Here is a 26,734-nt window from a genome sequence, read left to right as displayed (position 1 = left end):
CTCATCCTTCCCAACATCCCTCTCTCCTCTCCCCTCCTTTCTCCCTTCCAGCCTTTCTTTCATCCCTTTCTTCCTCTCTCCCAGCCCCACTTCCTTCCCACCCTTTCTTTCTTCCCCGTCTTCCTTGCAGCCACTCGCCCTAGAGCACAGCTCTGCATCCCTTTCCTCTTGTCTCCATCTCTTTTTCCCCCTTTCTTACCTCTTCCCCGGTAGGAGGGTGGGAGCATCCCTTGCCTGCTACAACTGTCCGGATTCAGGGGTTCCAGAAAATTGGGTGCATATACTGAGAGACACACTCTTAAACAGCGGGTGCCCTGCAGATTCCTAAATTTTTAGGATGAAGGGTCAAGTTGGGTAGAGTTCTGGGAACTGGAGGGAGAAGAGGATCGAAGAAGAATCTGTGGATTTGTGCTATATTAGGGTGGGGGTGGGGAGGGTTGTCACTTGGACATGTTGCCAACAGCCCCCATACCCCTCTTCAGCAGTTTCTTTTTTTCTTCTGGGAATTACATATTTCCAGTGTGTGTCTCACCAATTTAAAATCCAGCCTTCCCTGCTTTGATTGTCTCCGTGAGAAACCACAACGAAAGAGGAGAAGAGAGGAAAGGAACAAGAGAGAAAAAGGGGAGGGGAGAGGAAGGGAGGTGGCAGTGGAAGCTTGTGTTCTTTTCCCCTAGGCCTCTTTGGTTTGACATTTTCAAACCACCCGCCTCATATTTGGCTTGGAATTGAACCCGTGTGTCCTTGGTCCTGTCACTACCTACTTCAAAGGCAGAAACTCTCTAAACTTTAATGCCTGTGCACCACAGCATTATTTATGGAATGTTTTGCTCAGCATACAAAATACCAAGATAGAAAGGTTTGGGAAAATAGGGAGCAGAAGGGTGGAAGAGAGGTACTTTTATTCATCATGGGTTAACTTCTCAAGTAGGATAATGGTTAGACAGTTTTGGAGAAATGAGGTTATACTCCACAGGCTTGTAAATATACCATTTAGATGGCATTAGCTGCATTAGAGCCTTTAACAGACACCCTTACCCATTTTCACCCACCTCGTAGGACCCCTGAAGATGTTTAAAGAGAAACATACTGTGTGATTCTGTTTGTGGCTTACACCAATGGAAAAGTTGAATTAGCTTCGGAACCATTGTTAATAATTTAAAATTGCTGTTGGTTTTACATCACTTATTTTCACAGAATGCTATAATTTACCTTGCTCTCTTTAGCTTGCATTCTAACCCCTTATATTATACATGTTATTGGCAATTTGACAATTCTTTCTGTTAGCATTGCTGCTGTAAAGTTTATTTATACATGGCGGGACAGCCATGCCTCAGAATGTTTAGTATATTTATCATCTCAGAAGGGTCCAACAGTGTAAGTATAAATCAAAAATGGATATTTTGAAGCCTATATTTTGTTCTATTTATATTCTCCTAAAACAACAGATCAAAAAACCTTAATATCTTTAGAATAGCTGTGTTTTGTGTTTAAGGAGTATGTGTGAGGGACCAAAATTAATGGTGGATTCTTTGAAGTTGCCAGTAAGACATTATGCTGTGGAACACATTATTGATTTTTTTCTTTTCATTTAAATTATTATATGACAGTAGTGCAATATGCAGTTTTGCATTTTATGGGAGTGTAAAGCAGGAGTTGAGATGAAGAGAATTGCCTTCCTAAGTGATTGAGTGCTGATTTGATGAAGAGCTGATAGTTAATCACCTGAGTCAGTGCTGGGGAAGTGTGTAATATTAGGAGTGATGGACTCCTTCAACTCCCCATGGTAGGAATGCAATTCCATTAATGGCTTGGCTGACTCTTCAGCCATGTAACTAAAGCTTGGTTGAATTACCAGTGTTACCAACATCCTGATGCAGATTGCAGTCAACCCTGTGTGTATTGGAATGCTTGCATTACTTAGTAGTGAACTTGTAGATAGGAGTGTTTTCCTTGTTGGTGTTCCTTTCCCTAGAATACTGTGAAACAAGTGAAAGACTGTCATGTTAATTATACATGAGCATAATAAGTTAGTTTTGTCCAAATTTCTTTCAAAAGACTTTTCCCCTGCCAGTATGTCTGCTGTTCTTTGTGGGGCTTCAGAGTTGTGAATATGGGGAGGTGGCAGCCCCTCTGTTGGCTTTGCTCTTTCTTTGTTGCAGTTTTTCTGCAGAGTGGTGTGGGTGTATGCCCCAGTTTTTGATACTGTGCTTAGTATAGAAACACAGGTACTTTTCACTTGCCTCCTTTGTAAACATTAGTCCACTGAATGGAAACAAAACATACCAAGTTATTAAAGAACTAGCAAACAAAGTAACATTTTTTTACAGCAAAATTTTAAGAGAGATGAGTACAATTAATAAAATGTGCATTTTAGAAGAGCAACTAGTGTCTTTGAAAAGCAGCTTGCCTCCTTGACTATAATCCAGTTTGCAGATAAAGACTGACTTCCTCCGAAGAATTTCATTTCTAGAGGCTTCTGTCTTTAGTTGACTGGACCTTTAAAAATACATGATACAATAAAGAGCCAATAGAAGATCTTATGGACCCCTGTAAAATGTATTCTGGATATATTCTCTGTGTCTCCCTCCCTCAGAGCTCTTAACGCCTGCCTAATCCTAGGCTGAGTGGTGTGAGGTATTCCAAGAAAGTAAAAAGAAGTAAAAGACACTCTCTTTGACCTCAGCTTACAGTCTAGTTGAGGAGAACAGGCATTTGCATGAGGTCCTATTTCACAGTGGCAAATAACAAGATCTTTGGAGAGAGCTTTAGATGTGAGTACAGGCTGTAATTCTTAGGAGGATCATGTCCTTGTGTACAATTTAAATCTATTTTTTTCATCTATAAAATGAAAATTGTAAGGGACTCTGATTCATGGGCTTGCTTTAAATGTTAAATGTGTTTAGCTCAGTACTTGGTACAAACAAAACATATATTAAGTGAACATTATTATAATTAGGAGAAATCACTTAAACACATTCCAAGACCATATATGATTGTGTACTAGAAAGACAGAAGTGCAAGTAAGTACTAGAGGAATTGGGAAGAAGATGGGTGTCTGTGTAGCTGGGAAAATATTATATTTGGTAGTAGCACTGGAGCTTGGACAGAGACTCCTGGGAATGATTTCATGCAGGGTGGGCTGGAACAAAAGCAGAGAGGGAGGAAAAGACATGGTGTGTTTGAAGAACATTAGAGAGACTATTTACTGGAAGATTTGGCATACAGGTGAGTGTATCGAAAGGTAGAGTACATACAGTCAGAGTAATTATACTATCACTGGGTTAAGACAACTTCTAGAGTGGGATCCATTTCATTACAGAGAAGGTTCAGCTACCCATGGAGGTAGTTTCAGTTCTTTATCTCACCTAAAGCCCCATCCCAAGACATGGAATCCATGATCGGTGTCATAGTGAGGACCCAAAATATTCTTAGGTCTTTTCTTTTAACTTCAAGGCAGAGGGAAAACTTGACCTTTGCTGAACAATAAAGATTTAATATTATGGTTACTATAACTCTCCCTCATTTTTCCTTATCCCATGAATATTCCAGGACTATATCTCGTAGTATAATAACTAAAATTATTGTATTTTGACCTATATGAAGCCAGTACTTGTTAGGGTAATTGTATTTCCAGGGGCTTATTTACTTTTCCTAATTACAAAAGCCCCTTTTCATTGGTGTCCAAGATTATTAATAAATGCTAAATGGATGACGCTCTTTCAGTTTTGTGGCTGTGAGACTAACGTGTGATGAGGATAGAGAGTCTAGGAAGGAATTTGCATGGAGCAGGTTAAGTATACTCTGTGTGGAGAGACAGATGCTCACTGGCTACATCTGTTGGCATACCTTTGTTTTTAGTTGAGGTTCATAAACTATTTTGAAAAATTTATCCATAAAATCTTTATCCAACAGCATAAGTGATATGAATTGAATTCTTTTATTCAAAAATGGATTTCCAGAAAATTTTACCCACAAGTTTGAAGTATCAGTATTTATCATGCTCATGTTTAACCCATTTTAATAGACACAATTCCATTGTTTTCTCCCAAATAGTAAAATGTTTCTCATATATTTCTGTTTTGTAGTTCAAATAATATACAAAATTGTCCTCCTGAATATTATCTTAAGATATATTAGTCATAAACACAAATATATTTCTAAAAACTAATGTAAATATACTTCTAAAAACTAACAGACCATAGACTGTAGTAGTTTTATTTTTTATATTGAGATCTTTCTTAATTGATGTTTTAAAAATTCAGCAAATCTAAATCATACATTTTCGGATGTATTACTGCTAGTCAGCTTTATATTATACTACCAGAGATTTTTGACAAATTTTACTTTTGACGTTTTTATTTTCCTTATAAGTGAATTTTTACCTCAGAGCTGAATTCTAAGTCAACCATAAATTTGCATTATATACCTCTTTGAAATTATTACTCATAACACATTATACAAAACATAGTGATAGTCTAACTTTAGACACCTTAATTTTCTAGGGCTTTACTATTGAACACTGTTTTATTTTTCCTTTTATTAATGGGCCTTATCTGCGTACACAACTATTAGACTATTACATTTCAGGTATTAGGAAAACTTGCATTAACAGGAGTGAAAAAGCAGGTATGTTCCCCATACGTGAGGGTGACCAAACAGGGAGGTGGAGTAAGGATGAGACAGAATGAATTAATTGTGTTTTCTCTTTTGAGCTGAAGGATGTATAACTATCTGTTCAATTAGGGGTTTTCTATATTTTTGCTGTGATGTCTACTATAATCTATGTTTTAGTTGTTTTAAAGTAAGTTTTATGTGTAAATTTCAATGAATAATTTTTAAAACTAGAGCATGGATAAAAAACTAATATAAATCATATGTTGATTTTTCAGTATGTTGCTACTTGTAGACATCTGGCTATTTTGTTTGCTAGGCAGTTTTTAGGGAAGCCAGGTAATACATTTATGGGATATATTGAGATGGAGATACATTAAATAAGATCCTAACTTGCTACAGTGTTTCTACATTAAATGAGTGGACATGCCAGAGGGCTAGAGATAAAAAAGTCCTTGAGTTGTATATGGTCTCAAGGGCCACAGAGCCATAATAGAAAATTAATAGAAAGCTTCTGAGATGTTCATATTCTGTAAGTTGAGTTTATGTTGTTCATTATGTATCTGCAGTAGGTCCAATATCTTTTTTATGGCCCCTTGATGTTTTGGAACTAAAACCATGGACTCTTGATGGAGCTATGTCAGTTGTTCTTCCACATCCCACCCAGAAACCACAAGGACTCCAGAAATCACCAGAGGATCTGATGTTCCCATGTTTTATTTGTAAGCATTTGGTGAAAATTCAGTCTTCCAAGTTTATCTTAAATTCATAGAGCCTGAAGCAGTTGTTAAATATCATCAATCTATCTTTCAGTGAGGAAGTAGCAATGTCCCTTAACTACTTTATAAAGAGCTAATTGTACTCAGTTGTTTCCGGGGAAGGGTATCCTACAATCTTTTAGAGTTTACCACTTCATTCTGTTTCTTCAGGCATTGATAGTTGCCAGAGTAATTTCACAAAATATGTTTTTTTTTCTAATATGTGGAAGTGGCATAAAGAAGTGTATGCAAGACTCAAATTTCCTGGGGAAGCCCGGGCGCAGTGTCTCATGCCTGTAATCCCAGCACTTTGGGAGGCTGAGGCTGGCACATCACCTGAGGCCAGGAGTTTGAGACCAGTCTGGCTAACATGATGAAACCCCGTCTCTACTAAAAATACAAAAATTAGCCAGGCGTGGTGACTGGCGACTGTAATCCCAGTTACTTGAGAGGCTGAGGCAGGAGAATCGCTTGAACCCAGGAGGTAGAGGCTGCAGTGAGCCGAGATGGTGCCACTGCACTTCAGCCTGGGTGACAGAACAAGACTCCGTCTCAAAAAAAAAAAAAAAAAAAGAGTCTTGGGGAAAAATAAATCTGTGTCTAAATTCATCTCTCTACTGCACTTACGCCTTTCATGTATTTTTTTATTATATTACCTAGCATGAATTCATTCAACAGGTATTTTTTGAAAATACCTGCTCTGTGCTCAATGCTGTCATTGAGCTAGAGATTATAATTTTATAAGCACACTGAACCAAGGCAACTGGATTCCCCTCCAGGTTTTCAACCAGCTAATTAATTTGTTATGTGATTAAATAAGCCTCAAACTCTCCAACACTTATTTATTTTATCTGCCTTTTGAGTGACTTAGACTTATATCTAGCTATAAAATTCCATAATTCTACATGTGATTTTTTCTTAAAATTTCAAGGCAAATGATTTGTTTTCATTGTGTTCCATTTGTTTTTTCTTTTGAAACATAAACTTCTGCTGCATAAGAAAAAAAATAAACTTCACCTTCAGTGGCATATGCTTTCCCTTTCCCAATAAAATTGCAAATTTAGCTTCACAGTCTCTGGGCAAACTGTGAGGGACTAAGTAACCTGTCTTTTCTTATCTCTCCATCCTTCCCTCTCTTTCATTTTGAAAGTTCTTCCTACATTGAAGGTACAAGTCAGTTGCTACCACTATTTAGGGACTCTCCCAGTGTGTGGTTGGCTTGTTTCGGCCATGCCAATGTTTGTGAAAGACTATATGGCATTTATGCATTTAGAATGAAGTAATGTTTATTTAAGAAATTATATATGCTTTAAGGTTAATATTTCTGCCTCAGGCATAGCAAAGCCTTGCTTATCCCCTAAATTCTATTTCAGAGGACCTGGTGGTCACCAGTCTTCCTACCAATCCAGCTCCAAATTCCCATTAAAATTATTTTAGTAAAATTTTGGGCATATGTTTTATACAATAAAGTGTACCCATTTTAAGTGAATACTTTGTTGTGGATTGACAAACACACCTGTGTAACCAGCAGTGCGATCAAGACACAGAATATATCTGTTACCCTAAAATCTTCTCTTCCGACTGATCTGCTCTCTGTCACTATAGATTCTTTTTTCCTATTCTAGAAATTGATATAGGTTGAATCACAGAATATGTGCTCATTTTTATATTCCTTTTTGCATTGAGCATAATGTTTGTGGGATCAATCTATGATTTTGAGTACATAAACTTCTAGAATAAAATATGGGAGATAATCTGTGATCTTGGATTAGGCAAAGATCCCTTAGGACCCAAAAAGCACTAATCATAAAATTTAAAAGTAAAGATGCATTAGACTTTATCAAAGTTAAAGAAAGAAGTTTTGCTCTTCAAAAGACAAAAGGTTTGTTAGAACTACATGTCTCTCTCTGTATGTTTGACAAAGGACTTTATCTAGACTATGTATAGAACTCTTGCAACTCAGTAAGAAGACAGGCAATCCATCTAAAAAATGAAAAAAATATGTGCTGAGATATTTCACACAAGAAAATATACAAATATCTAATGAGCACATGATAACTCTATAATTCACCAAAATAATTAAATTTAAAACCACAGTGTGATACCACTATCCAAACACTAAAATGACTAAATTGTAAAGACTGGCAATACCAAGTTTTGGAGAGGATGTGAAGCAACTGTGATACTCATACATTGCTGGTGGGAATGTAATACTTTGGGAAACAGTTTGGCAGTTTCTCTTAATGTTAAAAATACTCTTACCATACGATCCAGAAACTCCACTCCCAGGTGAAATGAAAACATATGTACAAGGACTTTTGCATGAAAATTAATAACAGCATACTCATAATAGCTTCAAACTAAAAACAACCAAAATACCTGTCAAATTCCTATTTGAAAGTTACTCCTTTGAGATAGAAAACAAAGCTGCTGATATATATATATATGTATATTTTAAGGTGTGCTATTTAATATATATGTTACCTGGCAGCAGAGGAAGGGGAATACATTGGAAAAGATTTCTAAAATGACAAGAAATGCAGAGGATGGGAGACCTGGGCTTAGTTTCTACTTTCTACATTTCTCTCATCTGTGCTTAGTCTGCGTGTTGACTGCTTCCTCAGCGGGTGCTATGATCACTTCTTTAGTTCCTAGCACACCGTCATGCAGCAGCAGCGTCTCTTCCTGCAGAATGAGGAGGTTTTTGCCAAAAGCCCTCCTGCAGACTTCTCTCTTATGTCACTGGCCAGCACTGAATCACATGGACATTCCCAATCTAGTCAATGGCAAGGGGAATGGGAATACCATGAATGATAGGCGCTTAGACTAAATCAGGATTTACTGGCTGGGACTATGTATGGGATTAGCCTTCACTGGGTGGAGGAGGTTAGGGGACTGATGAACAGAGTAGCAATTCTTTTAATAAGGAAGAGGTAAATGATTGTTGGGAAAGTAAGCAGCAGTGTTTATTACAATTTGATATAGAGGCCTGCCTTGTTCTCAGGTTTTGGCAAGAGGTTGAAGCAAAAAGCTGAGATTGTGGTCACAACTTTTTATTGTGGGAGAGCGTATGCAGAAACAGGTGACAGAGGGCAACGTGGCACAAGAAGGAGAAAATTTAGATTCTAGCCCACAGCATGAACTGGAGGGGCAGGGAATCTGCACCCAAGGGAACAATTTAAAGTCGGCAAGCATACAAATAGTGACAAGCAAAGCCAAGCACATTGGGGCCCATGGAGTTGGGACAGGAAGCAAAAGTCAGTGCTGGCAGTAGTCTGGAATCCAGGCAGGCAAATTCGATTGCAGTTTGCCCATCTGTGAAATCAGGACCTCAGGCAAGAAGATTTTCATGTTTTGCTTGTTAAGGCAGAAGCCAAAACAGTAATTATTTTCTACTTTTTTTCCTAAGGTGTTCTCAACCACTCTAGATTCTGTCTTAAGGATAGGAGCCGCATCTTCCATTTTTCTAGTATTCTCCTGTGTCATTGCTGGGCCCACAGTAATTCCTTCATAAATGCTTGTTGATTCAACTAAGTCTCTGAACTCGCTCCATCCTCAAACGGATCCTCAGATTTCTGGTCATATGTAACAGCCATTTACAAATGCTTTCCTACAAGTTATCGAAACCACTGTTTTGGGGGGCACAGTCCTGGAGCCATACATGAGTAAGACACAGTGCCTTGTCTCATAAGTTGACAGTCTAGTAGGGGCTATAAGATGAATACCTGAACAGTTTAATACCAGACAGAATGATCGAGTGTGTCCTGCAGTGTGGTACTGATGGCATTGTGGCGTGGGGCAAAAATCCAGGCTGACACAGAATCGGCAACTTTGCTTCAGCAATGGATGGGAATAAGAGTATGGAGGAGGGGGTGACCTTGTATTAGTACTTTCAGATTCAGTCCTGTCTTGGTCTGGGAACTGGGACAGGGCTGGCCTGCCAGGGAGATGAGATCAATGAGCACAGCAGTGGGAGAGGTGGAGAAATCACATTCAGGAGAACTAAAGCTGGGACACTGATAACTACTCGGTAGGTAGCTGAAAAGTGAGACTAGAGTGAAGGGGAGAGGCTGGGAGTAGAGAAATATTTTGGCATTATCTATACAGAGGTATCTCAAGAATCCAATAACAGAAGATACATTGTTTCAAAAAGAACATGTTTTGTCTTTTGCACTTACAGTAATAAATGCCCATTGTAGAACATCTAGAAAATAACAAGAAAAAGAGTCTGGAAAATAAAAATCACTGCAGTCCAACTATTCAGTGAACATTTGGTGAATTTATTTCCCCCCATGAGTATATCTAAGTTATATAGTGAGGGTGTTTTCAAGTACAGCTGAGATCATAGGTATATATAAATTTGTATATTATTTTTAACTAAATATATCTAAGCGTTTCCTGCCATAATAAAAATTCTTCCTCTACATTAGTTTTTGTGTAACATTGCATTTTTTTGGAATTTAAGTATTCAATTTTTGGCTGTCTACAGAGATAAAATGTCTGGGTTGATCTGCCTTCAATATGGGCTGTGGCATGGGCAGAAGATTGATTTTGGGGGCCCCAGGAGACTGCTTCAAAGAAATAGAGGTCAAGGTTTGTGTAGCTGTATATATACATATATATTTTTTTCTTAAATGGTAACATGATGTTCTATACTTTATTTTCATTTTACATATAGTTTAAAGATATCTCCACACTGGTACAAAAACATATACACCATTGTTTTTTTTTTTAACTCTTGCCTATTACTTTATAGTGTGGTTGTACCATGGTTTATTTAATCCTTATTTCCATGTACATTCAGTTTGTTTGTGCTATTATGCTATTTCAAACAATGCTAAGATGAACATCCTTATACAGGTTTATTGTCTACATGTACTAATGTATTTTTTAAAGGTAAACTCATAAATGCAGTTGTTGAGTCATAAGGTCTGTGAATTTTAAATTGTAATAGTGCCAAATTGCCCGTCCAATTGTTAGTACCTTCCACCAACAATATGAAAGTGCATATTTCTTTACCCTTTTGCCAATACATGATAATTTTAAACTTGTAAAAGTTTACCAATGAATAGGTAAGAAGAATACCTCTTTTTTATATAAATTTGTTTCCCAGATTTCTAGAGGTTATCTTTTCATTTGCTTTTTGTCTAATGGCCTAACGTCTTGCCTTTGCTGTGATGAGTGTGTTCATGCTTTCCAAGTTTTTTTGCATGACTTAGTTATTTTAATATAAGGACTGAATTATATTTTCTGGGTATAAATAATTTGTTGTTATTCCTGAATTAATGATATACTATTAAAACTACTATTATGATTTCTAGTAGGTGATGGTTTCTTTCCCCAAAGTTTCATCTCTATTTTTACGTCTTTATTTTCAGAAGAATATGATAATCAGGTTATCAATTTGAAAACAACACTGTATTTTAGTTAGTATTATATTTAATTTAAGATAATTTTGAGGGAGAAGTGACAACTCTCAATTCATAATCTTTCCATTGGCAGGTCTCTTTATTTATTCAAGTCTTTTTTGTGTCCTTCAGTAACATAAATAGCCTTCTTTATAGAAGGAAATATTTCTCATTTTGTGTTATTGCTATCTTGTATGAGTTTTTATTACTGTTGGGAAAGGGATTTTATTCTTTAATATTTCCTAATAGGTTATTGCTGATGTAGAAATTATTCTTTTTGATTTTTATATTTGGTTTTGTCTCCTGTCACTTTGTTGAAATACCTTATTGGTCCAAAAAAATGTGCCCTTGTGTTTTTCTTAGCAATTTGTATTACCTCTTTTATATGTTAAGAGTTCATAGTTTAAATACACACAAACACACACACACACACACACACCCCACTTACAAGTCTTATTTACACGAAAATGATAACATATACTCATACTTTTTATTTCAGTGTCTTCTAATTTTAAATAATTTTTTGTCTTCTATCTTAGATTTAGTGTGAATGAGACACTGTTCAGATTGGAAATGCACTGTCTATACTGTGCTCCAAACACACCTATTTTGCTTTTAAAATTATTCTCAATATCTGTCTTTTCCGTAGTAACATAAGTATATTTATACCAATATCAGTATATTTGTGAATCTTTCCATTTGGAGTAAGCATAGTGTGTACATGAATTTCATATGTTCACTTCCAGAAATTTACTTGGCACTTTTATAGATGTTTCTCGGTATTCCATGGTGCTTTATTTTTTTGTATGCTATTCAAAGGCATGGGCCATGTCTTTTCTATATCTTGGATAGAGTTGAGTGAATAATGATCTAATGGTGGTGACAACATGTTTGATTGTGCTAATGCCTGTGATAGTAAACTTTTTTTATTTATCCAAGTGACTTTCTTGTTTGGATATCTAATTTTTTAAATATTTTGTCATCATTTGCATATTGAAGCTGTTGTGCTAATACAAGACCTTCATTCCACATCCAGCATTGTTTGTTAGAAATGTGTCAGTATTGATACAATAGCCAGTACAGCAGCACTAAGAAGATTTTACAGTCTCCAGTTTGTACCCAGATAGAATTTTATTTTTTGGCAGTAAGATCTTCTTATTCAAACCTGAGAGGAAGCTTAACTTGGGTAGTATTTTCATGATTTTTCAAATCACAAAAATGGTTATTTTGAATGAAAATCTTTCACTGATTATACAAATTGAGAAAATGGGCTAATTGCCTTGAATTGTAATTGTTCATCTGGTCTAGTCTTTCTGCATACATATCAGTATTGATTTATCATTAATGAACCCATCATCTTAAAACCCTGTGAGCCATTCTATTAGGTTGGTGCAAAAGTAATTGCTGTTTTCTCCATTAAAGGCAATGGCAAGATTGCTTTTACATTACCTTATTACATTACATTACATTATTAAAAGTAATGGCAAAAACCACAATTACTTTTGTACCAACCTAATAAGTTAGCTTAAATAGATGATATAATTTTTACTGTTGAAAACAGGCATTTTGCTTTGTAGAATATTGACTGTGTATGTGAAATTAGTAACAAGTGGTAAGTCATGGTTCATGGAATGGCAAGAGACTTTTATTAGTGCTGAATCACTGAATCTAGTTTAAAAATTTGGTTAACTGCCTTTTCTTAAAGAATTATACCATAAGGATGAGTTAAAGTAATATTAATATGATAAGTTTCAATAAAACTCTCAGTTAACAACATATAGCTATTTTCTGTTCTAGTTTGCTTGAATAATTTGAAATGCTTCTGTCTATATGATGAAATTTTCTTGATGACTGGTTGCCTTTGGAAATAATTTTTTTGTTTGCTGTTTATGAATAGCTGACTTCTTAAATCCAGGTGTATACGTTTTATTGTTGCTCATTTTATCTTACAGTTGCGGAGCTGTTCTTAACCAAGGCAAGTTAATACCATATGAAATAAATACTCCTTTTTGAGTATGAATTTAAAATATTTTTTATCAAAATTATAAGTGGCATTATAAAATGTTTCAACTGGTAAAATGCTAACTTTAAATAGTTTTTATTTTTATACTTTATTGTAATTATAAAACAATCTATACTGTTACTGTTTGCGTTTTACTCAAGAAAATGCAAATACTTAGTGAAGATACTAGAGGCTACAAAATATCATGAAAAGAATTTAAAGAAGACCTAAAAAATGGAAATATATGTATGTTCACAAATGGGAAGACTTAATATTGTTAATAAGGTAAATTGATTTATAGATTCAATGCTATTGCTGTGAAAATCCTAGCTTCCTTTTTTTTTGCAGAAATTGCTATGCTTATTCTAAAATTCATTTGTAAAATAAGAATAGTCTGAAACAATTTTAAAAAAGGTGAACAAAGTTGGAAGACACACTTCTTAATTTCAAAACTTACCGCAAAAGTATAATAATCGAGACTGGTATTGACATAAGCATAGGCATATATTTTACTGGAATAGAATTGAGCATTCCGAAATAAACCCATATATTTATGGTTAATTGATTTTTCAACAAGGGTGACAAGACAATTTAATGGGGGAAACAATAGTTATTTAAACAAATGGTGCTGAGACAACTGAATAAACATTTACATGAAAAAGATGAATTTGGACTGCTATCTCCTCCCATATACAAAAATTAATGATAGACTTCAATATGCATTATAGACCTAAATATGAGAGCTAACTATGAAACTCTTGGAAGAAAACATAGGTGTAAATCTTAGTGACCTTGGATTAGGCATTGGTTTCTTGGATTAGGCAGTAGATTTGTAGATATGACACCCAAAGCTCAAGCAATAGAAGAAAAATAATGTAAATTGGACTTCATCAAAATTAAAAACTTTTATGCATCAAAGGACAGCATCAGGAAAGTGAAAAGACAACCCACAGAATGGGAGAACATATTTACAAATCATATCAGTAAGAATCTATTCTTCCAAATTTATAAAGAACCATATAAAGAATGATTACAGCTTAATAGTAAAAAGAATACCTAAATTTAAAAATGGACAAAGGACTAGAATAGACATTTCTCCAAAGAAGATATACAAATGGCAAATAAGCACACGAAGAGATGCTCAGCATCATCAAGTGAATGCACATCAAAACCGCAATGAAATACGAGATCACACCTGCTAGACAAGTTCTAATAAAAGAATATTAGGCCAGGCGCGGTGCCTCACACCTGTAATTCCAGCACTTTGGGAGGCCAAGGCGGGTGGATCACAAGGTCAGGAGATCGAGACCATCCTGGCCAACATGGTGAGACCCTTCTCTACTAAAAATACAAAAAAAAAAAAAAAAAATTAACCAGGCCTGATGGTTGCCACCTGTAATCTCAGCTACTCGGGAGACTGAGGCAGGAGAATAGCTTGAACCCAGGAGGGGGAGGCTGCAGTGAGCCGAGATGGCGCCATCTGAGACTCTGTCTCAAAAAAAAAAAAAAAATTTAATAAACGTTGGTGAGAAATATGGGGAAATTGGAATCCTTATACATGAAGGTAGAAATGTCATTGAAATTTAAGGGGGAATATAAAATGATGCCGCTAATTTGGAAAACAGTTTGGTAGTTTCTCAAAAAGTTAAATATAAAATTTCCTTATGACCCAACAATTCTATTGTTACATGTGTATTAAAGAGCTGCAAAAACATATGTCCACACCAAACTCTGTACATTTATATCATAGCAGCATTATTTATGATAGCCAAAAAGTTGAAAAATCTGATGTCTATTAATTGAAGAATGGACACACAAAATAAGGCATATTTATACAATGGGATAATATTCCACCATAAATAGGAAAAAGTACTGATACACGTGAAACGTGGATATCCTTGAAGACATTGTGTGAAGTGAAAGAAAGCCAGACACAAAATATCACATATTGTTTGATTGAATTTATATAAAATGTCCAGAATTCACCAATCTATGTAGAGAAAAACTAGTGGTTGTCAGGGTTTGGGAGAAGGGAGGAATGAAGAATGAATGCTAATGGATACACGTTCTCTTTTTCTTTTCTTTTCTTTTTTTTTTTTTGGAGACATGGAGACAGGGTCTCACTGTGTCACCCAGGTTAAGTGCAGTGGTGCAACCATAGCTTACTGCAGCTCGAACTCCTAGACACACACGATCCTCTCCCTTTGGTCTCCACAGTAGCTGGGATTATAGGGCTATGCCACCATGCTTGGCTGATTATTATTATTATTATTATTTTGTAGAGAAAGGTCTTGCTGTATTGCCCAGACTGAGAGTTTTCGTTTTGAGATGATGCAAATTCTGGAATTAGATAATGGTGATGGTTGCATATACTGTTTGTGCATATACTATAAAACATCCACTGAATTATACACTTTAAAATGGTAAATATTGCTTATGAATTATGCCTATAATGTAAGGCAAACAAATCAAATAATTATTTGTGGTTTTATTTGTTTTTCCATTTGGAATATAGAAATTACTCCTTGTCATAGTATTAAATCATGTATTTTTTCACTAGAGTTGAACTTAAAGCCAATTCACATTGTAGAGTACAATTGTACTATGTTCATATAATCACAAAATGAATATTTCTTTACTTTGAAAATGACATTTAATTATGTTTATATCTAGCCACAATATAGCTGAAAAGACATTTCTTAATTGCCTTTCTTAGGTAAGGTAGTCTATTTACGATACCAAGATAAGTAAGACATGGTTTCTACCCTTAGGACATCTAATGGTATATAGCAGGAAAGTGTGGCCCATAAACAAACTGAGGAATATGACATGGAGTAGAGGTATATTGGAAGTTATAGGTAGCAGTGATGAAGGAGTGTTTAAAGTAAAACAGAATTAGACAAAGGTCAAGAAGATTCACATTTCAGTAGGAACTTGAAGAGCATGTAAAACTTTCCTATAAAGATAAATTAGGAAATAGCATTCCAGGTTGAGGGGAAAGCATGAAGGTAGGAATGTCAGTGTAAATTTAAGGCTCAACAAATCATACAGTTGCCAGAGTGCATAGAGGAGGGATGAGGCATGAGAAGGTGGTAGGGAAGGAGACAACAGGACTGATTATACAGAAGCAAGAAGACTTAGGAACCATCTGAATGTGAGATTCAGGACAAAGGCAAAGACAAGGCTAACCGTGAACGTTATCACATGTCTTCTTGTGCGAAACATAATTTAGGAGTTAGCTGATGCTTGGTGTTGATGATGTAAAATATGAAGAGCTTACAGGACATCCAGATGCAAGTCTTCAATAGACATTTAGGAATAAGATCTGGACTTCTGAGCTGTTGGTATTCAAATTAGAAATTTTAGAGTGAAACAGGAGGTGACAGTTATAGCTGTGGAAGTAGATGAAATGCCCTAAGGTTGCATAAAGCATTTTAAGTATGGGATCTGCATCTCAGGAACACCACTGCTTAAGTGACAAATAATGAGACACATTTAATGGGAAAGAAAGAGAGGAATCGTATGAGGGTATTTACCTCTGAAGTCAAGAAAGTCAGCAAAATGAAAAAGAAAATACACTTGGAAAAGAAAAATGTTACTCCTACTTTTAGCTTTTGGTTTGGATTTTTAGCCAAAGCATACATAAGCAAAGAGAGGCAGTTGTAAGATCAAATCTTGCATCTGTTTACTGCTTCCAGCCATGAGGTCTCTGGGTTATGACGTCAACAAGAGAAAGGAAGGGTAAGAAATGACTCAAGCAGATGATAAAGGCTGAACCGGGGCATTCCTTGGTGGACTAAGATTGTAGCTCCTCGGTAGCTCTAAAAGTGTAGCAGTTGTGCAGCCTGGTCTCAGGAGCCACTGGAGCTCTGCTGGTGATGAGAAGAGACTGTGGAAACTGGTCAGATCAGCAGCTAAACAATGACCCCATGTCCACTTTGTGGTCTGCTCTGAAGGCTTTCTGTGGTGGGAGGTTAGCTTTGTTTTCTCTTCATCCTGATTTCTGATATTTAAGCCAGCAGAATTTTCCTTCCAGCTGCATTCTTTATTTTACTACACGAATCGATTATTGGCGTGGGTAACATTTTACAAATGAAGCTTGCTAAGCTAAACTGTAACTCTTGTGGGTTTAGTGGTTTGTGCAAAATATGTTTTCAGTAAAACAAAAAAAAGCAGCATTTCTTGTTAACAGGATGCCTCACTTCTCCAGCAAAACAAAGATATTTTACTGTTACTGTCCATACAACTAGCAGAAATAGTTTATCGATAAAAAGGAAACATATCTCTTTACTGAGAAACCATTTCTAGTTTTCACACTGCACAATCCGAATAGTGAAGAGTGGAGAAGGGGAAGGCAGGTGCCTCATTGGTTGATTTTTTTTTTCCTTAACTTCTTTTAAGGTGTGAAGGAAGAGTTTCCAAGTTTCCATTGTTTCCAGGCAGGAAAGGAGATCATAAAATGTTGTTGCATAGATCAGAGAGGTTAAAGAATAGAGAGGCCGCTAGAGGCCACTGTATTTGTTGAGTAAGAAGTGGATCTCACTTGATCTTTGCCAGAGTAGCTTCAGTTAAGTGGTCACCTCAGAAACCTGATAGTATTGAAGAGTCAGCGTGAAACAGAAATTAGATGTTGTATGTTTCCAGAGATATTTAGCAGACTTGGATGCTGAAAGGGAAGTGAGAGGGAAGCATAAAGAGAAGGTTCAGTTTAGTGTGCTTTGTTTTAAGTGGAGCAGTTTGAGCACAGGAGAACACTCAGGATAGTGAGTTCATTGGTGAATTAGTTTCCTAGAGTAGGTACACAGAAATGGGTTTTAGAATTTTAACACTTTTTAGAACTTTGTGCTTCATCTGAATAATTTATATTCTTTCTTACTTTATTGCAAAGCCCAAATTAGATAAAATTTGATGGAGGGGAGAAAAGAAGATGTCAGTTATGCTTTGCTTTATATAATAGATGGACTGCTAAAATCTCACTTTGTAATTATAACCACTAGGGAAGTTATGATTTAAAGAAATTCTTTTGTAAGGGAAATGCCACCACTAGTTTTTATTTATTAGTAAATAGATATGCTCATATATATATATAGCTTGAGGGTAAGAATAAATGACTTACATATGTTTCTTAGTTTATTCTTTCATTTCTCTCATGTGCAACAAATCAATTTATAAGCATTAAAATGCCAGACAGTTTAAGTTTTAAATTCTTACTTTGAATAACAGTGTTGAAAACATAGAGACTTTGTTCTCAGACATGAACAATAGACTTTGTTGCCAAACTTCAGAAATAATCAAATGCTATGGTTTTGCATTTATATACCTACTAATTAGGAAATTAAATGATATTTCCATAGCAACGGAAACAGTCTCCTTGCACACTTGTTTTATGCCTGCAATAATACACAGCAGGGTGTCCAAGGACTTTAGCTTAAGGTCCAAAAGAGGCAAGGTGTGTAAGCATTGACACAAAAGATACACACAGAGGTGTTATTGGATTTACAAAGATGACATGAGTGGCTAAAATTATGTTAGTAAATTTTTTTTTTTTTTTTTGAGACAGAGTCTCACTCTGTTGCCCAGGCTGGAGTGCAATGGCGTGATCTCGGCTCATTGCAACCTCCGTCTCCGAGGTTCAAGTGATTCTCCTGCCTCTGGTTCCTGAGTTGCTGGGATTACAGGCGCGTGCCATAACGCCCACCTAATTTTTGTATTTTTAGTAGAGACGGGGTTTCACCATGTTGGTCAGGCTGGTCTCGAACTCCTGACCTCGTGATCTGCCCGCCTTGGCCCCCCAAAGTTCTGGGATTACAGGCATGAGCCACCGTACCCAGACATTAGTAAATATTTTTAAAAATAAATCCTCCATATGAATAATGTTATTGAGAAGGCCTAAAGAGTTTTCCTGAACTCTGTTACAGACGCTGGTTTGGTAAATGACTTCTCCAGTCTCAAGAATTCTACCATTATATTATGGTATGCTTGAAGATGCTGAACTGACCAATTTCTGTTCCACTTTTTTAAAAAACAGTCAGGATTAATGGATAAAGTAATGTGGCTCTCTCAGCCCACTGGGTCTCAGAAAATAAAATTATAGGGATGGGCTCTGTCCCTAGAAAGTTATTCTGTACTAGTCATTAGGGGAGTGACTTCATGGGATGCTTAAATAAGCTTTGTGAAGACTCTGACCCCTGTGAATTTAGGAGGTAAAAGAGAGTATTCACTTGTCTTATTTCCTTCTAGCCTATGTCCCAAATTTATATTATAATTGTGCTATTTTGCTATAGTACTACTGTGATTGAATTACAATTTAAAGATGAGTATAGGTGGATTCATTGAATGTGCTTTAATACTTTAAAAATTTTCTTCCTGAATGCATTCTTCTGATTAACTAATTGATTTTTCTTTCACCATCATTGGCTATTATTGACAAATGAACTTTCTAATCTCTTTGTTTTTCTCGCTGATGTATTTTTGAATGACATATTTTGGACCATCCAAAAACCACCAAGCTGCTGCTTAATTCTGTACTGTCCTCTCATCACAGAATTTAATCTGCTCTCTCAGTCTCTGTCTCTGTCTTTCTATCTGTGTTCCTGAGTTGTCATTTCTCCAATGCTAAAACCCCTAATCTGGATGCACCTGCACCTGATTAATTTTTGAAGTTCTAATCTTCTTGCTGAAAAAGCATTCAGTGTGTTTCTCTGGCTACCTAATTAACTGTAAGTGCCTTAGCCTACCGTAACTCACGGGTCCTGTGTTCCAGACTCAAGCTCATAGCTCCCATTCCAAAAAGACATTATCATGCTCCTCTAAGGGAACCCTCTTCCCTGACAAGTCTGAAATATTCCTCTCCCATACCCCTGGCTCTTCTTCAGGGCACCTTGGACTCATTTTTTGTTGTCTACCTAGGAGACCTTCTACATGTCATTGAAGTTCATCTAATATGCAGTCTCGCTCCTTGATGAATCTGTATCTGATCCCTTAAAATGCTTCCATCTCATTCTCCTCCTAACTGCTATATCCCTTTATCTGTTCCCCATTTTTGTTACACCTTTTCTTAGAGTTATTGTTGTGTTTGTTGTCCAGGCTCCATACCCACTACATAACCTGTACTCTTGACTGAGAATGTCTTTAAAGCAGGGATAAGCTTTATTCATCTAAGTATACCTTACAATGTGTATCACAGAATTTAGCATATGGTCAGTAAATACAGGTATTCAGTAAACTTATTGAGTTTCAATATATTAACTGTTTTAAAACATGAAGTGAACGGTAGTTTATAGAAATTTTGGTATGTTTGGAAATATCAATTTTACAGTATCTAAAAGTATATTAAGACATTCTCGAGACTTAGAAAAAAACACACTGAGTTCCCATGGGTTGTATTTTATCAACTAACTAGAGTATATTAAATAATATACAATTTTGTAATTGTGTTATAGATGATGAGAGACACAAGTGGCCCCTAAACTGATTGAGATCTTAATAATGACACATGTTCCTAAGGGATTCAGAGATCTAGAGGAGCACCTATTGTGGGATACTAGTCCTAAGGAATGCTTTATCGATCAGGTTCTGTTTATAGGTAAACTTGAGAAATGACTTGCTTTTTCTTCTAAAATAGTGTCTGAGAGTTTCTGCCATTAAACAGGCAAACAAACAAATAGCCCAAAGAGGAAACAACAAAACACAATTAAACTACACTTAAATATCGTATATCCATATATCCTACATTCATTTGGACAAAACCTCTCTACCAATCTGCCCTCTCCTGCTCGGCCTTGCTGGAATAACAACTGACATCCTGCAGAATCCACCAGAGGAAATACTGATCTGAGCCTTTATAAAGCTTCTTATTAACTATGTTTGCTGCACAAATAATATTATAACTAAGGACATTTTTCTTAAAAGAGAAGTGTTATCCTTCTTGTCAAAATTGTGATGTATGTTGTTTGCATTTCTGTGTTTCTTTTCAGGCTTGTTTATATTCATTTTCAACATGGTTGTAGTCATAGAATACATATGATTTTATGTCATTTTAAAAAGTCATAGTTCCCAATTGTTATCTATATTTAATAATTATTATTTTATGGCTTCATTTTATTACATGTTTAAACATTTTTATTATTTTTGGCTTTTATTTGTAAACAGTTTAGAAATGAACACCGTTGGGCGCATTACTTTCTATTAAAAACTGAGCTTAAGGATCCTAAGAGTATAGATACCGAGTTGAAGACTCTAGTGATTATGGCCATATTGTTTGTTATAACGCCAGGATAAGTTTATATAGCTTCCTGCAGTATTTAATTATATCCAGTTCCTTGTCTTTCAGGCTCATAATAGGTATTCTTTTTCAATTTAATTATCTTAAAATGAAAACTTGTGAACAGTTTTTTTTCCCTGTAAGCCTCATAGAGCTGAGGTAAATGAATGTTAGTTTATTATAAAAAAGATTTATAGATAATTTTTGCTACTCTTAACCCATGATCACCTAGATACAGATATATTTATTCTAGTACTGATAGTATATTTTCTCCTGAGTTCCTCTTTTTCATTTTTGATATTGTGCTTGTTGTCCCCAGTTTCTGAAATACAACATTTTTCTTGACTTTGTGATAACTTCAGCTGTGTTTTATATAGCTTTCCACTTGTGTGATTATTGGCTTCGCTTTCAAATATGTCAAGTTCTGGATAAATATTTTTTCATTTCTGATTTTTGCTGTTAATATTTTTATAGCCAATTAGTTGGTAAGAAGGGTGAAAAAAAAAAAACTCCTGCAAAACAAATAGAAAGAAATACACATAACTATTTAATCTGATATTGAGTAGGGAAGGCCTTTCCAAGCATAAAAAGGAAGAAATTTAAAAGTAAACAAGTAACAGATTAAGTATGACATAATTTTTAAGAAATTACTTTAAAAGGGAGTAAAATAAAGAGATAAACTATTCATGCAAAAAAATTTAATATATGATGGACAAAATCTTAATCTGTTTAATAGTTAATGAGCTCTTATCAGTCAATAAAAAACCCTAAATCTTTCAGAAAAATGAATAAACTATTTTTCAATGAACATATTTTGCTTTTTTTTTTTTTTTTTTTGAGACTGTCGCCCTGGCTGGAGTTCAGTGGTGCAATCTTGGCTCACTGCAACCTCTGCCTCCTGGGTTCAAGTGATTCTCCTGCCTCAGCCTCCAGAGTAGCTGGGATTATAGGCCCCCGCCACCACGCCCAGCTAATTTTTTGTATTTTTAGTAGAGACAGGGTTTCACCATGTTGGCCAGGCTGGTCTCGAACTCCTGACCTCGTGATCTGCCTGCCTCGGCCTCCCAAAGTGCTGGGATTACAGGGGTGAGCCACTGCACCCGGCCCATATTTTGTTTTTATAATCATGAAAAATAAATTTAGAAATTATTATAAGTAGAATGTAAAACTTGACATTTAAAAAAATTATGCCCTTCAAAATCATTTATTCTTATATTTGTCCTTACTATCCCATTGGATATGTAATTACATAATCATATATATAATTTAAATAAATAATAATGTATTTTTAGGTATGAATGCTATCAGAATTTTAGCTTCCAGGGACGGGTCAAATATGAAGGGGGAGGAAAATCAAGGTGCTTAGAAGGTATTCCCAGAAAGAATTAAAGATAACAGCAGGGAGATAGTTAAGATTTTTGTATCTTCAAGGCTCTTGTATAGCTGCACATTGTCAGCTCTGTTGAAGAGTTGAAAAAAATACCAGCCCAATTACCATGATTAGATCTGCCTTGCCATAAAATATCACTAATGTTTGTGGAATGTTTCAATGGACACATACGTGAACAGCTCTCAAGCTCTTTTCTGATTTTGACATTTATAAGTTAACTGGATGGTACCCAAATTCTTGAAGGGATGCAACGTAGACAGATAATTTTCAGAGGGGTCACAGCAGGGAAGATTCGGTCAAGGTAATGAGGCACTGATTGGGGTCTGCTGACAGGGAAGAGAAGTTACCAAAAAATCAGAGATATACAAAGAAAGCCATACCTAGATTCACATTGCCAGCCTCACTTTCCCAAGTGGCTAGGTTTTCTTAATTTGTCAAGAGCTGAGTTGTGTAATGAGGTGAAAGCATGATCGCTATTTGGTTGATTCTGATCATATATCTGTTTCTATTAAGGTGCAAGCTGTATGGTTTGTCACCATCCAGATGGGTAGGAAAAGTATAGGCACATTCAGGTTAATTATCCAGTTGGCCATCCTAGCTAATAGTGTACAGCTTCATAATGAAATGGCAAGTAAGATCCAGAGATTCAGATACTCCAGATACTAGTAGTACAATCTTAAAATTGCGAAACTGTGGCTTAAATATTTTTTGACTAATCATAACAAGGTTTTCTAAAGTTTCCTAAGTTAGCATATATACACCTAAATATCTCTAAAGAAGTATGTGTGTGTGTGTGTGTGTGTGTGTGTTTGTGTTGAGGGTGGGTACATGCATGCATTTGCTTTGAGCTCATCCCCTACTCTACTGTCGTCACTTTCACCATGGATTTTTTTTTTCTTTTCTTTTCTTTTCTTTTCTTTTCTTTGGAGAAGGAGTTTTGCTCTGTCACCAAGGCTGGAGTGCAGTGGTGCGATCTTGGCTCACTCACTGCAACCTCTACCCCCCGGGTTCAAGGAGTTCTCCTGCCTCAGCCTCCCGAGTAGCTGGTGTTACAGTTGCATGCTGCCATGCCCAGCTAACTTTTTGTATTTTAGTAGAGACGGGGTTTCAGCGTGTTGCCCAGGCTGGGCTTGAACTCCTGAGCTCGGGCAATCCGCCCACCTCCACCTCCCCATGGATTTTACTGTACTTACATCTGTGTCTCTTGGTTTTCCTGTTTGCTTTTTGTTCTTCACTCAGGGTTCTCATGTTGTTTACCTCACTTGCCACTGTTTGCAAAATTGCCTGTTCTCTCCTCAGTGTCTCTGCCCTTTTTATTTGCACGTGGAGGGCTTAAACCACCCCCCATTGAAGGACGTTCTGTTGGTGAATTGAGAAAATGACTGCTTAACTGACTGATTTGACCTGCCTGATCCACCAGTCTGCCTTGTTATGTAATGACCACCATTTCTAGAAATTAACAAGCCCTTGCATCAAATGCTCATCAGCCTGTAAGCAAATGTTTCCCCCTAGATTTCTGCTGCTCTTGGATTTTAAAATTTCTTGTCTCAGAATGGTCTGCTCATACTCAGTTCCTGCACTCCTATCCTTTCATGTCCTTTCCTGTGCTCTTGCATCACATTTAATTCTTTTATCCCTTTGTTCTTATGGTGCTAGTGTCTATGCTTAGGGTGTTCATTTTTCTGCATTTTCCAGTTATGGTGAGAGGTGTCATGTGTATGACCTTAGGAAAACCCAACTTTAGGAGAAGACTGGCTTCCTTGCAGAACGGTTAAGGTATTTTCCCCTTAGGAACCAAATCCGTCTTGGTAATCAGTTTTCATTCTTGCTCAAATTCAGGGGTTCACCCAGTAGCAAAGGCTGCTTGCTGCCCGCACTATATAAAAGTAGAATGCAGAAACCATCAGAACCACTTTTACCTTTAGACCATAAATACTTACCATGTGAGTTATATTTGCATCCTAGAACATAATTTTGTTTAGCACACATTTCTTTAATTACTATGCCTTTTTTTTTTTTTCAAGAGAAAGTTATGCATACAACTTTCCTGGATACCAGTAGCCCCTCAGGATCTGTGGTTTTGGACATTTGGGTTTTATAATTTTATACCCCAAGTTGAAAATCTAACATCATTTTACATATGCATGGCTTACTTCAGTTTCCTTCATTTAGCGAATATGAAAATTATTGATTCTACTTTTGGAAGGAAAAATGGTGACCATGTTCATTCCAAGAGAGGGAAGATCTATTTAAACTCCATTCACTCAATGTAGAGGAGTAAGACCAGGATCACAAAAACATGTTTTAAAACACTAAGATAGTTTGTAAAAAACAAAGAAAAAACACAAACTCAAACTTGTTGTTTCAAACTCTATAACCTATTAATAAATACTGTGAACATATCAGCTTCTGGAAGGATTATGCTGCAGCATTAGTAATAAAGATGATTATTCGAAAAAAAAAACCTTATCAGGGTATACTTTTAACCACAATATATCAGGAACAAGTGTCTTTGAAAAACCTTATACTGCCTGTAATTTTATAGACTAAAGCTGTTATGATTTTTTTCTCTAATCCTTTGTTTATTTATTGTTGTTGTTGAGAATTTGAACATGCCAGCCTTGTTTATTGCAAACGTGGTATTTAGTTATCTTTGGAATTGTTGAGGAATTACTGGATTGTAATAGTGATACAAAATACTGTGGAAGCATGGAGGACAGAGAGACATGTTGGATGGGGTGAATGGGGAAAATCCAGAGATATGGCCTTGCTATCGAGCAGATTTTGAGAGTGGAAATAGCAGGTAGGGCTGGAAATAGTAACATTCTATAGGAATGGAGAGCATGACCCAAAGTAGGGGAGCTCAGAGAATATTGCTGAGAGGTGAGTAGGCATGTGTGGTTCATATTTAAATTACATGGGGTCAGAGTTTGGTCAGAAGAAGGCTGGGAACAGATTTTATATGGTCTTAAATGCTATTCTGAGAGATTTGAGCTTTATTTCTATTCCGGGGCAAGCTGTCTAATTAGTGTGCTCTAATGTCTGAAGCATGACATGATGACTGTGCAAACAGAAGATCATAATTAGGAAAGGTGGTGGCAGATAAATCAATTAGGAGGCTCTTGCAGCAAGTCAGGTGAGGCCTTATGAAGACCTGAACGAGGGCAGCATAGTTGAGAATGGAATAACCTAGAGAAGTGATCTGCTTACATCAAAATCAAGATCAATAAGGATAAATCCAAGCTTTTCTTTGGTATGAAAATATCCAAATAATTGCACAGATAATGGTTAAGAAAAGACTAGCTAGGCAGGCACAAGTACAGCAGACAGAGACCTGGGAGTCCAAGAAGACCATATGGTGAATGTGAGTCAGCGGTGTTGTGCTGTTATTAAAAAACAGAACCAACACTATGGGGAAATATATTAATAGGAGTGAGGCATGCAAATGGCAGAAAGTAGCCTTTCTGATCTATTCGTAATTGTTGAAACTTTTGCTTTCCTCGTGTCTTCTATTGGCCTTCACACATCAAGAGCATGTTTAGAAAGTGTGAAAGGCCTCGAGAAGGCCATTGGAAATGCTGGAGGTGATAGAAGGTGATATCTGTGGTCCTGGGTCCTCTGGATATAAAGTCATGAAGGCTAAATCACTGTAAACCTTTTTGACTGTGTGAGGCCCTTGGAAGCAGTAATGTGAATTCTAGCAGCTCAAAGAATTCAGATACAATGTTACTTTCAGATACAATGTTACTTGTAAATCACTCTGATTTTATCTTTATATTGTAATAAATTGTGGGTGGCTTTATTATTAGGATAGACAGGAACAGGGAGGTTTGGAAATGCTACTTTTACCCCCAGCTGGGAGTGTGTTTGCCCTCAGTTGTTGAATCCTGTGATCTCATTTTTCCCTTCTGGTCACCTCAAGCCTGTCAGTGTTTGAAAGACTCTTGTGGACCAGAACTATCTGTCCTTCCACTTCCACATCAATAAATGAGGCTGACCACAACTGCATGGAAATTAGGAGGGCTGTGCATTTCTAGCTCCTGCACTTCTTTACCTGGTTAATGACAGTATCTTTAGAGCTCCTCCTGCTTAGTGTCTCTTTTTGGAAGGTCTTTCTGTGACTGCCCCACCCAGGTCTTGTTTCTTGTCACGTGCATTAAGAAAACCTGGCTTTTTAATAGTATTTATTTTAATTAGCAGTTACACACTAATTTCTATATAATTCCTAAATTCCTTTCTGTCCCACCAGACTGCAACCTTCATGAGAACAGGAACTCTGTTGCTTTTGCTTGCTGATGT

The 26,734-nt window shown here is 36.3% G+C and overlaps 1 protein-coding gene and 1 long non-coding RNA gene across 5 annotated transcripts in view; one reads left to right on the top strand and one right to left on the bottom strand.

Annotated features, from left to right (window-relative positions):
* Window positions 1-24,981, bottom strand: part of LOC117979195 (uncharacterized) — a 45,851-nt gene extending 20,870 nt beyond the window's left edge. Inside the window, exon 1 of the long non-coding RNA XR_004669938.2 lies at window positions 200-24,981. This is a non-coding gene — a long non-coding RNA (uncharacterized LOC117979195). The remainder of the gene's footprint in view (window positions 1-199) is intronic.
* CTNNA2 (catenin alpha 2) overlaps window positions 1-26,734 on the top strand; it is a 1,151,703-nt gene that overhangs the window by 8,214 nt on the left and 1,116,755 nt on the right. The gene's annotated exons all lie outside the window — the stretch shown is intronic.

Source organism: Pan paniscus, chromosome 12 (genome assembly GCF_029289425.2).
Source record: "Pan paniscus chromosome 12, NHGRI_mPanPan1-v2.0_pri, whole genome shotgun sequence".
NCBI lineage: Eukaryota > Metazoa > Chordata > Mammalia > Primates > Hominidae > Pan > Pan paniscus.
This window is presented reverse-complemented; position numbering and strand designations above follow the sequence as displayed.